This window comes from Papaver somniferum, unplaced genomic scaffold, assembly GCF_003573695.1.
Source record: "Papaver somniferum cultivar HN1 unplaced genomic scaffold, ASM357369v1 unplaced-scaffold_19, whole genome shotgun sequence".
NCBI lineage: Eukaryota > Viridiplantae > Streptophyta > Magnoliopsida > Ranunculales > Papaveraceae > Papaver > Papaver somniferum.
Window position 1 is genome coordinate 12,511,199 of NW_020628818.1, and position 10,829 is coordinate 12,522,027.

The following is a 10,829-nucleotide window of genomic DNA, read 5'->3' on the forward strand; positions in this document are numbered from 1 at the left end:
TTATCAAATCTAGTATCTTCTAGTTAGTTCCACTTCTATAAATACCAATCGAAGCTTTTGGAGTTGACGGAGAAACTTACCTAGAAGGATCGAGCAACTTCTAATGCATACTTTTGAAACGGCTTCAAACATATGCATATAAATACCAATTGCATAGGCAAATAAACTTTACTAATTGAAAATCAAAATCACCACAAACTGTATTCAAGATCGTATTACTACTACAATGGCTTTCAGAATAATTAATCTCAATGATCCAATTTTCTCAGGTCTTCATAACATGTTCGATGTATCTGATCATGATGTTGAAAAATCAGTAAACACACCATCAACGAAGTATGTAAGATATGCAAAAGCAATGGCAGCAACACCAGCTGATATCAAGGAGTATCAAGATTCATATGTGTTCGTACTTGACTTGTCGGGGTTGAAATCAATGTTAAAGTTGAAGATAACAACGTGCTTGTAATGACGGGAATGCGCCAAAGGGAAGACAAAAAGGAGAAAGAGGTCAAATATGTGATGATGGAAAGAAGAATTGGGAAATTCATGAGGAAATTTATACTGCCTGAAAATGCTAATCTTGACGAAATTTCAGCTGTTTGTGTAGATGGCGTTGTTACCATTACAGTCCAGAAATTGCCTCCACCGGAACCGAAGAATCCTAGGACTATTCAGGTTCAAGTTGGGTAAGAAAACGTTGTGTGATGCGCTAAGGAGGACATGCCCGTCTATTCGAAATGAATGTATCTTTCGGTGTATGTTTCTTCTTCTTTTTTAAGCATGTTTCATTCTGAGATGTGGTCATGAAATGGTTTTTTTTTAGTGAGGGCGGCTGTCCTGGTTTCTTTTTTGTTGGGTTTGAACTGCTAAGAATATACTCCCTCGATACCTATTATATAGGCGGAATTTTGAATTTTGGTTGTACCATTAAATAGGCAGAATCATGTTTTCAAGATAAATTTTCCTACATGTACTCTATTTATGGTACATAGGTAATTGTATTGAGAATAAGATAAAGAACAAGACAGAAAAAACATGTGAAATTATGAATTTCAAGTAATTTTCTTAATTAAGAGAATAGTCTCTCACCCCCCTATACATATGGTATGGAGGGAGTAAATAAATTTGAGATATTTTGGAAATAATTTGTCTCCGGCAATGAGCAGGTTTTGTTAGCAAAGTTTTTTTTTGGCAAAAAAAAATCAAAGCAAATGAAGATTTATTTCTGTTGCAATTTAATAATCTAACCTAAAATTTGTGATTTAAGGCTTGGTTTTCAAATTGAGTTTGTAAAATATGAGATTTGACACTCACCCAATGAAACTCTAAACCGGCCGTTTAAGGCGTGAAAGAGGCTGAACAACTTGCATCTGGCACAGTGACACTGATTCAAAAGTTGGCCAGTTGGGCGCACTTGGTGATTTCAGAACATTGAATTTTAAGCTCTTGTGCTTTGCCATTTCCCTTCGCCTTGGCTCATAGAATTCGCATCATAATTCATTAGTCCGTCACCCTTTCTTCCGAGTAAAAAGATTGAGGGCCAATAACCAAGCTTGCAGCAACCAAAAACCCCAATACGCGGTATGAAAATTCAGTCTTCCTCGGAGAATTTGTGGCCCAGGAGGGTTTTCAATTTTCATTGTAAATTCATTACGATCAGTTTTTAAGCAAGTCAGATTAGCTGTTTTATGCGTGTTACACCATCCTGCATAAGCGTTTGAACAAATATAAACTCGAACTAAATAGTTGTGACCAGATGGTTTCTGAGTGTGGAGAAAAATAAGTATGAGTATCATTCGAATTATTATCCTACCTTCACAACACTCTTTACGGGTGTCAAGTAAATGAACAAGTGATGAGAAGAAAACTAATTAGCTTTGAATGGGTATGGGCGCATAATTCGTATACGTATACAAATGGGTGAACAATTGGTAGCTACCAAAAAAAATATACTAATTCTGGTGAATCTATACCTTAATTATAGACTAGGATGTTGGTGGAAATTGACTCAGGATAATTTTGGAAAATCTGGTATGAGATTGGCGAATGATTGATGGTTCCTTCGCTATTTAGAATTGGGATTTCATTTTGCTTTTAGTTGGGGTAGGAGGAAAGAATGTAACAGGACAAGTATCATCCATTTTCTCGGAGCAAATGCCGTTCTTCACTCCGAGATCATTTGCGGTTCTTCTTTGCTCCAAGAATTGGGCTTCTGAAAGTTATATGTTCATTTTTCAGAATGGTTGCTCCAACATCATTGCTTCCCCCTGTATTTTTCTCATATGAGCTGCTCAACATTTTCCTCGTTCCCTAATTGGTTGTTTGATTGTTTTATGAAAAATGGACATTTGTTTGTCTTTGAAAAAGAACAAAAGAAAATTGATTAGACTAAAAGATAATGCAATTGTGGTTTTTCACTTTTCATGTATGAAAAATATCAACCATCAGCCATTCTATCCATTCTTTTATTTTCCGATTTTAAATTATAGAGTGTCATTGAGAAGGAATTGGAGTTTTATATCATTGATATCACCATCCACGATTACGCGACATTTAAGTACAAGTGAGAAAGACTTCAAAGTTCCAAATCGTAAAACTTATTCTCATATTAGCACGAGTCATTGTTGGAATAATTGTCGATTTCACACTTGCAAAACAAAGATTAAGACACAAAACAAAATGACGGCTGAGTCACGACCAGGTCGTTCTCTTTAGGACGTTTCGTGGCTCTGCCTTGAATTTTGTGCAAGCAGTTCTTTTCCGTCACAACGCCCCAAGGATAAAACAGCCGAGAAAAACTCTCTTTCGATCTCTCACGCACACAATGAGAAATCAATCACTTTTACTCTCTCTATTCTTGCTCAGTATTTTTGGTCTCTTGATTCTCAGAAAAACAATAGTATAAAAACTTGTATCTTTTTTCTGTTCTCAAAACTGTTTTTATAACCAGGAAGTCAATGCAGATTAATGGAGAATAAATTGGATTAATTGCTGCAATCAAAATTCCATTCGAAACAGTCAAAAAACGGGCAAATAAATCATGCAATAATTAGCGCAATTAAAACATAATTAAGTGCAGTAAAAACGGTTTGAAATAAATCTTTTAAAAACAGCAAAAATACTTTTCAAATTCAAGAGACCTCCCAAGACCCCACTCCCGGACTAATGTTATATATATAATAATATATATGCACAATCAGTAGGGGAGGGATTCGATCCTGAGACCTAACCCTCCAGGCCCAAAATTCTTAACCACTGGGCCAAGCTCGAAATGTTGATATAAATGTACAAAAGAATTATTTTAAAATATATATCCCAACAATCCCCCACTTATATTTTTAAAATCATTGAGCAAGATTCGTATAGTTATGCTTAACCACTGGGCCAAGCTCGAATTGTTGATATAAATGTACAAAAGAATTATTTTAAAACATATATCCCAACAATCCCCCACTTATATTTTTAAAATCATTGAGCAAGATTCGTATAGTTATGTGCATAAGCAAAGGTATCTTTCGATTTTGAACCTTTACATAGTATTAAATTCTCTGAACTCTGTCACAGAGTGAACACGTGTCTTTGAACTCTATGGAGAGAACAGATTACTTAACACACACACAGCTATACTAAAAGTAAAGTCTTAAATGCCAGCACATTACGGCCCTGTGTTTATCCCAGTTTCAATGAATGTTCTAGAGAACTGCCCATGTTCTCATAGAAAGCGGCCACACTTTCTCATTCACATAGGTGAGTCTATCAAAGGTACTCCTGTAGCTTGGTACCCCACTTTATACAGAGCTATAGAATTCATTAAGAGTTAAAAAAACTCAACCTTAACCCGCTTCAGGATATCATGCCATGGGAAAGGTGCATGATTCTATCTCCATATCATTTGTGAATCGTTATTCCCTTTGAACCTATTTCTAGGTGGGTATCCATCACAAAATGACTCAACTTCTAGTGGGAAAAAGTCCCATGCCTTTAGAGGTATATAATACATTTTCCCTAGCTAATCATTTCGTCAAAGAATCAGCTAATTTCTCTTCCGACCTAACATGATCCACACGTACAACACTAGTTGTGAGAAACTCTCTAGCTGTGTTGTGCTTTCGACGCATTTGTCGATTCTTACCGTTATAAAAACAGTTCTGTACTTTTGTAATAGCCGCGGTACTATCACAATGGATCATAATAGCTGGTATCGGACTATCCCATACATGAATTTGAGAAAGCAAGTTTCTCAACCATCTTGCTTCTTCACTAGTTGCTGCTAGTGTTATCAATTCAGACTCCATCGTAGATTGATCCAGAATTGTCTGTTTCTTTGACTTCCAAGACACAGCGCCACCAGCAATATTAAACAAATATCCACCAGCGGTCTTGGAGTCATCTGAAAGAGAGTTCCAATCAGCATCGCAGTATCCTTCAAGGACTGCAGGAAATCTCTTATAGTGTAATCCTAGGTTAACGGTCTTTTTAAGATACCGCATAACCCTCTCAACTGCATTCCAGTGTTCCAAACCAATACAACTGGTAAAACTGCATAAAAACCCCACTGCATATGCAATGTCTGGTCTGGTACAATCAGTTGCATAACGAAGAATACCAATTATACTAGCATATTCAGATTGTCTAATGCTGTCACCAGTATTCTTAAACAGTTTAACACTAGCATCAAAAGGAGTACTCACAGGTTTACAATCAAAATAGTTGTACTTATTTAAAATCTTTTCAATATAATGAGACTGATCCAAAGAAATACCATCATTAGTTCTAGTAATCTTAATTCCCAGAATTACACTAGCTTCACCAAAATCTTTCATTTCAAAGTTAGACTTAAGCATATTTTTAGTTTCTTCAACCACAGACAAGTTTGAACCAAAAATCAACAAATCATCCACATATAAACAAATCATGATGCATGTATTGTTTTCAAACCTATAGTATATGCATTTTTCACTTTCATTAATTCTGAAACCATGTGAAATCATCAAATTTTTCATGCCATTGCTTAGGAGCTTGTTTCAAACCATACAATGACTTATCTAACTTACACACTTTATGTTCTTGACAAGGAACAACAAAACCTTCAGGTTGTTCCATGTAAATTTCTTCTTCTAATTCACCATTTAAAAAAGTTGTTTTAATATCCATTTGATGAACAACAAGATTATGCACAACAGCAATCAAAACACGATAGAAGTCAATCTTGTAACGGGAGAGTAAGTATCAAAGAAATCTACATATTCTTTTTGTCTAAATCCTTTAGCTACCAACCTAGCTTTGTGTTTGTCTACTGAACCATCAGGATTCAACTTCCTTTTAAGTACCCATTTACAACCTATTGCTTCGCAACCAGGGGGTAAATCTGCTAGGTGCCAAGTTCCATTAAAATTATGGGAGTCCATTTCATTATCCATGGCTTCTTGCCAAAAAACGGATTCAGGAGAATTACGTGACTCTTGAAGACTAGAAGGGTCTTCCTCTAGGGTATAAACTTCAAAGTCAGAACCATAGTCTGTCGCAATCCTAACCCTTTTACTACGACTGGGTTCAATTTCAGCGTCTCTAGTCTCTGCAGTTCTAGGCTCTTCAATTCTAAGATCAGAACTTGTTTTAGGTAGAGAACCCCCACTATTTCTAGATTGAAAAGGAAATCTATCTTCAAAGAAATCAACATCAATAGATTCAATAATAACTTTATTATTTAGATCAAAAAATCTATAAGCTTTACTGTTTTGAGCATACCCAACAAAAACACATTCATAAGCTTTACTAGCTAGCTTTGATCTTTTAGGATCAGGAATACGAACATAAGCCAAACAACCCCATACTTTAAAATAAGATACATTTGGTTTTCTGTTTTTCCAAAGTTCATAGGGCGAAATTTTAGTTTTTGAATTTGTCACACGATTCAAAACATAGAAAACAGTCAGCAAAATTTCTCCCCACCAATGAAGGGCAACACCAGAACTCAGCAAACATGCAGTCACAAGAGTAGTAAATGTACGATTCTTTCTTTCAGCTTTTCCATTCATTTTTGGGTTATACGGAGCAGTTTTTTTCATGTATAATTCCAGAAGATTCATAAATTTCAATGAATGGTTTAGAATCATATTCAGTTCCTCTATCACTAGGAAATCTCTTAATTTTCCTACCAAATTGATTTCAACTTCAGCAATAAAAACCTTAAATTTTTCAATAGCTTCATTCTTATGACTTAGCAAGTAAACGTAGGTATAATTAGAATAATCATCAATAAAAGTCATGACATATCTCTTTCCATTTCTAGTTAATATACCTTCATATTCACACAAATCAGAATGCACTAACTCCAATGGTTCAGATTCTCTAATAACATATTTATGGGAACTTTTGGTTATCTTAGCTTGACTACAAAATTCACATTTTTCAAAATCATGCATGGATAGTTTTGGAATAAGACATTGCTTTCTCATGGTATCTACTGATCTACTGTTCACATGACAAAGTCTAGCATGCCAAACATTAAAAGTACACACCATATAAAAAGAAGATGCAATTTTATTCATTTCAACATTAAGCTTAAACATTCCATCAACAGCATAACCTTTTCCTACAAATACTTTGTTTTTAGTAATTGTGTAAACATCAGATCCAATAGTTTGATACAGCCCAGCCTTGTTGAGAAGATATCCGGAAACAAGATTCTTTCTCATTTCTGGAGTGTGGAGGACATCTTTCAGCATAATTGTCTTCCCAGAGGTAAACTTCAGTTCTACCTACCAGAACCTTTCACAATAGTGGTACGGGAGTCTCCCAACAACACTTTCTTATCCTTGATTTCTGCATAGCTCTTAAATAGGGACCTATCAAAACAACAATGGCGCGAAGCACCACTGTATATACACCACCCATCGGTTCCACCAACCATGTGAATCTCTGGATCAGAAACCATGGCAATTATAACGCTTTCAGCAGCATTAGCTTGTGCGTTATTCTTTCCTTTGTTACTCCTGCAATCCCTAGCCATCTGGTTTGGTTTACCGCAGGTATAACAAAGGAACTCAGAATCAGAATTCTGAAATTTCCTTGATGGGTGTGGGTTCTTGTTTTGATTAGGTTTTCCTTTCCTTTGGTTCTGGTCAGGTTTCATTGGTTTTTTCTTAGGTTTCAAACTCGGTTGAGTCTGATTCTTATTATTGGAAACGATAAGAATCTCTTCCTTTCTATCTTATTTCCGTACTTCCTCTTCAACCCTGAGCTTAACAATCAAACTTTCAAGAGAAAATTCCTTATTTTTATGACGTAAAGCATTACGAAAACCTTTCCAAGATGGGGGTAATTTATCAATCAATACAGATACTTGAAATTTTTCATCAGTTTTCATACATTCCGTCATAATTTCATGAGCTATTTTCTGAAGTTCATGAGACTGAGCAACGACTGATTTTTCATCCACCATTTGATATATCAGGTAGCGGCTTACATCATATTTCTTCGACCGGCTTCTTCAGGTATTATATTTCTTTTGTAAGGCATCCCACACATCTTTAGCGGTATCAAATGTGGAGTACTATTCATATAGATCGTTAGACAAAGCAATCAGAATATAGTTTTTACAATCAATGTCATTATCAATCCATTTTTCATAGGCTTTTTGTTTTTCTTCAGCAGTTTGGGTCACAACAGGTTCTTCAGTTGGTTGAGGAGTTGCACTTGTTGCGGCTGGAGATGCTTTTTCTGCATCTTGTGGATCAGCTGGTTTGATGGAGGTCACCATCATGTGCAACTTCATCAGTTTGAGGTAGAAAAACAACTTTAGCTTCCATCTTCTGAAGTGAAGTCCTTCAAACTTGAACGGCTTGTTGATATCAAAAACTGTTTTCTTTTCAGATTCTATGGCAGAAAGATACGTCCTAAAATTGTTGGAACAATTACCGATTTCACACCTGCAAAACAGAGATTAAGACACGAAACAAAGTGACGGCTGAGTCACGTCCAGGTCGCTCTCTTTAGGACGTTTCTTGGCTCTGCCTTGAATTTTGTGCAAGCAGTTCTTTTCCGTCACAACGCCCCCAGGATAAAACAACTGAGAAAAACTCTCTTTCGATCTCTCACGCACACAATGAGAAATCGATCACTTTTACTCTCTCTATTCTTGCACAGTATTTTTGGTCTCTTGATTCTCAGAAAAACAATAGTGTAAAAACTTGTATCTTCTTTTTGTTCTCAAAACTGTTTTTATAACCAGGCAGTCAATGCAGATTAATTGGATTAATTGTTGCAATCAAAATTCCATTCGAAACAGTCACAAAACGGACAAATAAATCATGCCATAATTAGGCGCAATTAAAACATAATTAAGTGCAGTAAAAACGGTTTGAAATAAATCTTTTAAAAACAGCAAAAATACTTTCCAAATTCAAGAGACCTCCCAAGACCTCCAAGGCCCCGCTCCCGGACTAATGTTATATATATAATAATATATATGCACAATCAGTAGGGGAGGGATTCGATCCTGAGACCTAACCCTCCAGGCACAAAATGCTTAAACACTGGGTCAAGCTCGAATTGTTGATAAATGTACAAAAGAATTATTTTAAAACATATATCTCAACAATCGTTAGGGTACAGATTTTGTTGAGCCATAGCTAGTTAGAGACTTCATTAGCCTAGCCAAACAAGTTATCGTTTACACCCCAAATGCTTGGGCTAAACGAAGGAACAATTTGCAATTTTATGTTTGGCTCTGGAAAAACCACATAGGAAAATAAATCAAAATAAAAAGATAGTACTCCCTTCGTCCCAAATTAGATGAGCTAGTTGGTTTTAAATTTTGTCCCAAAATAGATGAGTTATTTCACTAATCAAGGGGATATTTCTAAAACTATCTTTTTAATTGATTATTATTACTATAAGAAATATGTATAATTTGATAGCCATGTTTATATTCGTCGCGTAGGTGTTTTAAAATGATTTTGAACGATATAAAGTTCACGAAAAACCGTGGTATAGTTTAAGAGATAAATCATTTCTAAGTTTTACTAGTTATTATCCGTAGGGGTATAATTGTAAAAAAATACTCAAATATACTCCCCTTTCTTCGTTACCTTAAAAATTGTGCAAATTAAAACTAGCTCATCTAATTTGGGATGGAGGGAGTAAAATTTTTATTTTTAGGATGTACGACAAGTACAAACAACAAATTATTCACGGAGAAACCTATTTCTAGTCGTATTTATTGTAATTTATGGAAACGAAATATAACTTATCTCTCCTATCTCAAACCCCCTTTTTCTCCAAACCTTAAGCCTCTTCTGTTCATCGCATCTCTGCTCAGATTTGGTCTTCAAGACCAGATCTGAGAAGGATATTGTAGTTAATGTTAGATTTAGTTTAGTTTCTTTGGACGCCTTCCATGCTTCTTCTTTGATTTCTTCTCTTTTCGCCTTTCTCCCTTTTCCCATCTCGGAATCTCGTCTATATTAACAAATCTTGGAGGCCGTTTGCGGCTATTGGAGGTGGTGGTGATAGCGGATCTGCTCTACCATGTCCTTCTTCTTCTTCTTCAAAGCTTTCTATTGATGACTCATTTGGGGTTTTTGTTCCAATACATAAGCAATTTTATCTGTTCCTATACAGTGATTGAGTTTATGATGGGGGTTAGACACGGGCGTTCATAGTTGAGGGTTGTTGATTTTGCTTATGAGATTGCTTATCCATCTGCTCCCTTTTCTTCTTCTTATTTCAGTCAACACCAAATCGAAATCACTGATTTCATCAGCCCTGGGTACTGTTTATGTTGCTGAAATCAGTGTCGACGGATTTCTTTATGGTGGCTTGGTTGGGGACGTTTATGATCTTCTGCAGTGGATTCTTAGTTGATGGTGGATCTGGAGATAGTGGCGGAGGAGGCGGAGTTAGGGTTCATCGTGCCGGAAGACTTTTCTATAGATCTTTTAGAGCTAGGGTTTCTATGTAATTTTGGGCAATTCATTTGTCCGGAAGAGGGTTTTCTATGTTGGGCTCTCACTATAGGCTAGGTCTAGGTCTTTCCTTTATTGAGCTTATTTCTTAGAAGCATATCTTTGGGGTTTGTACTTTATACTAACTATTCTAATATAAAATCAAAATCTTTACCGAGCAAAAAAAATAAAATTATTATAATTTATTGGGTAATAAAATGATTGTCTGCCCTATCTAACTTGAGTTTAAGAAAATGAGATAACATTTAGCAGTTTTAAACGTGTTACACCTTTTTCGTGCATAAGCGTCAGTATCAGACTCCCAAAGATCAAAGTTGAAAAAAATAGAAACTCGAACTAACTAGTTGTGGCTTGATGTTTATGACGGTGGGGAAAAATAAGTATGAGTTTGTATCGCATCATACGTTGTTTGGGGCATTCTTAACGTAATTCAAATAAATGAATAAATGATGAGAAGAAAATTGATTAGCTTTAAATGGTTGTGCAATTTGTATACATGTATAAATGGGCAAATAATTTGCTCTTACTTTAGAAAAGTTTAACCAAAGATTTTACGTCGAACTGATCTTGGATTATCCAACGAAGAAATATATAATAAGATGTTGGTGAAAATTTACTCGACGTAGTTTAGGTTAAAGGGGGTGAGATTAGTGTCTAAGGGAAGAATGAGAAGACGAGAATTTGACAAGGAACGGTAAAATTTACTATTACCATTCTCATAATACCTGCTCTAAGTCTAGTGCTTTTTCTTCTAAACTTTTTTTAATTTCTATTAATCTCTCACAATTTTTATGATCCTATGCTTCAATCTTTTATTGTTTTAGACGGAAAATGTCATTTCTGTTTGACTATAGAAGA

The 10,829-nt window shown here is 35.5% G+C and overlaps 1 pseudogene; it reads left to right on the forward strand.

Moving 5' to 3' along the window:
- Positions 1-226: 226 nt before the first annotated feature.
- LOC113338270 lies at positions 227-693 on the forward strand (annotated as a pseudogene).
- The last annotated feature ends 10,136 nt before the right edge of the window (positions 694-10,829 follow it).